The sequence below is a fragment of the Triticum dicoccoides genome, chromosome 4A, assembly GCF_002162155.2.
Source record: "Triticum dicoccoides isolate Atlit2015 ecotype Zavitan chromosome 4A, WEW_v2.0, whole genome shotgun sequence".
NCBI lineage: Eukaryota > Viridiplantae > Streptophyta > Magnoliopsida > Poales > Poaceae > Triticum > Triticum dicoccoides.
Window position 1 is genome coordinate 185,778,177 of NC_041386.1, and position 6,429 is coordinate 185,784,605.

The window sequence follows — 6,429 nt, forward strand, 5'->3', positions numbered from 1 at the left end:
GGAGTTGAACTAAGAAGCTTGTAAGGGCAAGGAGATCGCCTACTTCATGAAGATCTACCCAAGTGAGGCAAGTCCTTCGTGGGCGATGTCCATGGTGGGATAGACAAGGTTGCTTTTTCGTGGACCCTTCGTGGGTGGAGCCCTCCGTGGACTCGCGCAACCATTACCCTTCGTGGGTTGAAGTCTCCATCAACATGGATGTACGATAGCACCACCTATCGAAACCACGCCAAAAATCTCCGTGTCTACATTGCGTTTGCCATTCCAAATCCCTCCCTTTTACCTTCATGTGTAATGAGTTTATATTCTGCTACTATACTCTTATAATTGCATGTGTAGGTTGATTGCTTGATTTGTGCCAAGTTGCTAAAATCTACCTAGACTTAAAATTGTGGAAAAGGCTAGATTTTTATTTGGTCGAGTAGTCTAATCACCCCCCTCTAGACCTACTTTCTATCCTACACATGAACATGTTGAAAGTCAAATTAATGAACTTGTTTGATACACATATCTCCAGTCATGTGTGGATTGCAGACAACATGTTCTCCAATTTAAATATTTGAATGCAAGTGATATCGAAACATGGTTTATATCAGTTTTTGATGCATAAAACGTGACCTCCCCCTCTCCCGGACTCCTGCTCTCTCTCTCTCCCCGACAATCTTCAATTCTATCACATGCATCCAAACACAAACCTTGTTGGTCCCTCTCTCTCTCTCTTTGTGTGTGTGTGGGGGGGGGGTGGGGGGGGGTCTTTCTAGTTCGCATGCACACTCCATGTATAGTTCTCTGTCGCACACTATGTATGATTCTCTAGTCCAAGCTAAATATCTTGGGTGCACTCATCGTACACACACAAATTCCCTGGCCCGTTGCCCGTAACTCTCTCATGCACCACTTTGCCATCTCGGAGCTCTTCCCTCTCTCTCTCTCAAACTCTCCATCTCCTTGGGTCACACATACACATGCATATCTCACTCGCACTTGTTAGACCCATCTAAAACTCTATCTCTCTCCCGCGTTCTCTCTCCATCTCACACGCACACACGCACAATCTCATGCCTAGCCAAGTATCATGGTCTCTTAGTCAATTGTAGGCACACGCAGTCCCCCCTATATGTATATGACTAGCTAATTCTTAGTCTCCATCACAAACATGTGCATGGTCTATCTCAATTTCTTTCGGGGCATCTTTCTATCGCACATGCACCTCATCCCTCGATCTCCCACCCATATAGTCCCCTCACGATCTCGAGGGGATCTCTCTATCACAAACACACCCTCTCTCCCTCCCCATGCGTCCATCTTCTCCATGCGTCCCACTCGACCTTTGTTCCTCGTTGGCCAGACCTCTATTGGACATGTGCTATAGGGGTGTCTCTCTCTGTTGCAAACAATCACACACTAGCTATCTTTGTGTATCTCCTCACCTTGCTTTTCTATCTCGGAGATGCATGTGTGATATGTTTGTATAAGAAACAAACACACACTATCTCTAATTTATCGTTTGTTGTACCTTTCCCTTTCACACACATACTCATTTTGCACACTCACTCATTCTCATGCACACGCACTTGATCTCTCTCGACTTAGGCATTCTCTTTGGTCCGTAGCATATAGATTTATTGAAAAGTCAAACATCACAAAGTTTGACCATGTACGTGGAGAAAAACATTTACATCTAGAACGACAAACATATATCATTAGATTCATCATGAGATGTAGTTTTGTATGATGTATCTTTGGTAATGTAGATATAAATAATATTTGCATAAACCTGGTCAAAATTTCCAAAGTTCGACTTCTAAAAAATTTATATGCATTGCATTATCGAGCGGATGGAATATCTCTGTCCCCCTCTCAGCTATCTGACGCACCACTCAGCTGTATCGGGGCTCCTCTATCTCTCTCAAACTTTATATCTCCCTGGTTCACACATACACGTATCTCGCTCGTGCTACATAGACCCATCTAACACTCTCTGCCCTTGTTCTCTCTCTATGTGACACGCACCCCCCTAAGTACCATAATCCCTCACTTCATCATAGGCGCACGCACTGCCCCCTAAGTATGTCTATCTCTCACTAGCCACCAGGAACACACGTATTATCTCCTTCCATCCATACATCGATCTCGATATCTCTCAGGGTATCTTCTATCGCGCACACACCTTGTCACTCGATCTCCCACCCATGTAGTCCCATCACGATCTTCGGGGGATCTCTCTATCACAAACATACACTCTCTCCTCCCCATGTCTGCATTTTGTCCATATGTCTCTCTCGGCCTCTCTTGGCCACATGCTAGGGTTCTTTCTCTCTCAGTTGCTGTTGGTGTCAAAACCGGCGGATCTCGGGTAGGGGGTCCCGAACTATGCGTCTAGGCGGATGGTAACAGGAGGCAGGGGACACAAAGTTTTACCCAGGTTCGGGCCCTCTTGATGGAGGTAAAACCCTACGTCCTGCTTGATTAATATTGATGATATGGGTAGTACAAGAGTAGATCTACCACGAGATCAGAGAGGCTAAACCCTAGAAGCTAGCCTATGGTATGATTGTGTGTTGTCCTATGGACTAAAACCCTCTGGTTTATATAGACACTGGAAAGGGCTAGGGTTACACAAGGTCGGTTACAAAGGAGGAGATATACATATCCGTATTGCCTATCTTGCCTTCCACGCCAAGTAGAATCCCAACCGGACACGAGACGAAGTCTTCAATCTTGTATCTTCATAGTCTAACACTCTGGCCGAAAGACATAGTCCGGCTGTCCGGAGACCCCCTAATCCAGGACTACCTCAGTTGCAAACAACCAAACACTATCTCCTCACCTTGCTTCCGCTGTCGAAGATGCATGTGTGATATGTTTGCATAAGACACACACGCTTTTTCTCTAATTTTATCAGGTGTTGTCCATGTCTCTTTCACACACGCACACACACTTTTTTGGTCACTCTTTATATTTCACGCTCTCTCTCTCTCTAGTTAGGTACTCTCTTATGTGCATAAGCATATGGATGTTTTGAAAAGTCAAACCTCAGAAAAGTTTGACCAGGTATATGTGGAGAAAAACATTTACATCTAGAATGATCATTAGATTCATCACAACATGTACTTACTTCATCCTATCATTTATCTTTGGTATTGTAGATATAAGTAATTTATTTATAAACCAGGCTTTCAATGACGATGAGTCTAGCGCGCAGTATTGTCTTCGGCATTGCAAGGCGGGTTCCTCCTCCGAATACACCACGGAAGAATTTGAATACAAGGATAATGTCCGACCCTGCAAAATAAGTTCCACATAGCACCGCAGAGAGAATAATATTTCTGCAAATCTAATTTGCTGACTTGTTTTGGCAACACTACCTTATGCCATGGCCCGATGATTATTCGAACCGTTTCCTTTAACTAGCCCCGCACATAATGTGAGGCAGTTTTTTGACACGTCTTGTCAAAGCAGAGATCATGTCCCCTTATCACGGGATTCTCATCAATACGGGCGTGGGTAACCCAACCGTGCCATCGATTACGACGCTTGGGGGATAAGTGAGTTTTACCAGGCTAGTGGGGGCGCATAGTTTCGGCCGCCCATATAAAGGGACAAGGATTCACCTTTTCATCCATGCCTTCTTCCTCCTTTGCTCATCCACTTTCGCACACTCAAGCTCCGGTGCCCAAGTCTGCATTTCCCACCTTGACCTTCTCCAATCATGTCCGGAGCGGGAGGCAGGTGGATGGTCTCCTCCGTCACAGAGGGACACATCAAGAAGCTGAGGAGAGCCGGATACCTGCCCGACGACATCGCACACTAGTTCCCAGATGAGGGGCAGCTCATCCCCACCCCCAGGCCCCATGAGAGGGTAGTGTTCCTTACCCACTTCCTTCGTGGACTGGGATTCCCTCTCCACCCATTCGTCCGGGGGATCATGTTCTACTACGGCCTGGATTTCCACGATCTGGCCCGAACTTCATCCTCAACATCTCGGCGTTTATCGTCGTGTGCGAGGCCTTCCTTCGCATCAAGCCCCACTTCGGCTTATGGCTGAAGACCTTCAACGTCAAGCCGAAGGTAGTGAGCAGCCGCCAGGCGGAGTGCGGAGGCGCCATGGTGGGCAAGATGCCCAACGTCACATGGCTCGAGGTCTCCTTTGTGGAGACCATAAAGGGGTGGCAATCAGGGTGGTTCTACATCACCGAGCCGCGTGACCCTAAATGGGCAACGGCCCCCGAGTTCCGATCTGGCTTCCCCACGCGGCTCACCTCCTAGCAAGAGAAGGGCCTGTCCTAGGGTAGTTCAGGAGAGCTGACCGGACTCCAAACATGTATTCAAAACATGGTGAACAAGAAGCTCAAACTCGTCAACGTAGTCCAGGTCATGCTCATCCGCCGGATCCTCTCGTGCCAACAACGGGCTTTCACTTGTGGGAGTCCGACCCGGCCCAGCACCGAACTCTGAACAGGCTCTTCGACACAACTCACAAAGAAGCCTGGAAGGTGCTATTCAAGACTGCCGAGGTTCCCCCTCCCACTATCGAGGACCGCGGATTCTGCGCGAAGCACCAAGCCAGCGCGGTAAGCTGTTTTACCTCTCACAGGATACTTGTTTTTCATAGTTTGACACTATGCGGGATCTAAGCTCCCTTACCTTTGACAGGACTGGCCGGAGACGGCCGAACAGATCGACTGTCCGGCTCCTTTGCCCGAAGGCCCAGCTGACGCTCTTCTGGCGAAGATGCTGACTCCGGCTCCTTACATGGTGCCGGAGAAGACCAAGAAGGCCAAGGGAACCCGAAAGAGTTCTCGATGCCAGGCGTCATCGGACTCACCGTCCGATGACTCTGCGGCACACTCCTCCCCCGAAGACGAGGAGGAAGAAGAAGATGCTCCCCCTCCAGGTGGGGGAGACAAGAAAAGGAAGGCCACCCCAACTGGGGGGGGGGGGGGGCGAAGGGTCCAAGAAGGGAAGGACTCTCCTTCCGGACTCTCCTTCCGGACTGTTCCACTGCCGCCGCCGAAGGCGAAGACGAGTGGTTGCCCAGGGCCAAGCCGCTGGGGAGGTCGTAAGTATTCGGATACCAGAGTAACTCATAGCATTCATTTGTCGTACTGCTTTCCCTAACACCGAATATGATTATGCAGGCCGCCATGAGCCCGTATCGATGTATCGTCGGACGGCTCCATGGGCTCGTCAGATATGGATAGCGATCCACTTCCGACCGCCACCTCCCCTTGCCCTGCGGACGACGCCGAGGTATTGTCTCAAGAGGCACCGGGTCGAGGGGAGACATTCCCGGAGGCACCTCAATGCGACCTTCCGGACTCCGGGGGTAGAGGGGACAAGGCCCCTAAGGGCTCCGAGTTCGGCCCTCAGCCGAACACCGCGCCGGAACCTCCAGTGGTTCCGGACTCGGGCAGGCGGCCTCCTTCCAAGAGGGGCGAGACACCTGTGCCGGTGACCTCTGTCCATCCAGAGGCGCCGGACAATCTGCTGGGAGCGCTTCGCGGCGCTTCCATCGACAAGGAGCACCGTACTATTATGAGTGCGGTGGTCCAGAAGGTTCAGTCCGCCAAGAGCGGATTGACTGAAGCCTGTGCCAGCCTTCTAACAGGCTTTGAGGTAAGTGTTTAAAATATAGGAAAAATATTACCGCATAGACAGTACCCCCTGATGCTCTATTCAGTGCTCACAAAGAAAAGCCGAACAGAGGATTAAACAATATCACAGGAGTCTAATATAAGTATGTCAATATGCATATGCAGGCTTCGCTGCTGGCATCTGCCGCACTGACTACGGAGGTCGTCGCACAGAAGCATGACCTTAAAGGGTCCGAGGACGAGCTCGGCCTTGCCAAGAGGCAGCTCGAGGAGAACAAAGATAAGTAATACCTAGTTTATGGATATGTATAAAAAGAATGCGATTACAAAATGACAGGATCATCATGAATTTGCCAGGGGCCACGACCGAAGTGGCGACCCTAAGGCAAGCGCTGTCTGAGGCCGAAGATAAAGTGGCCAAGGAGCGCACCGAGCGGGAAAGGCATGAGGATCGGGTGGGCGAGGTGCAGCAAGAGCTCCAGGCTCTTGTGACGAAGCGCGAGGCGTTGGAGCTTGACTCGAAGACACGAGAGTCTGAGCTTGCCGTGGCCCTCGAGAGCGCAAAAAGTGCCAAGGCCGAAGCCCAAAAGGCCCTCCAGGAGATTGACGCGATGAAGAAAATAGCGGCGAGTAAGGCATTCTATATGCAAAGCAAGCATGTGAAAGTAAATTACCTATTACTTACCCGAATCCGGAGCTCTCCAGGAGCATTCGTAGATTTGCCCCGCGGCGTGTCGGATGCCGCACAGTTTTACCAGGCCGAGGAGGGAAGCTCAACGGAGAAGCTGTTCTGGTCTCAGTATACTGGGACCGAACACCTGGTGCCTATGAG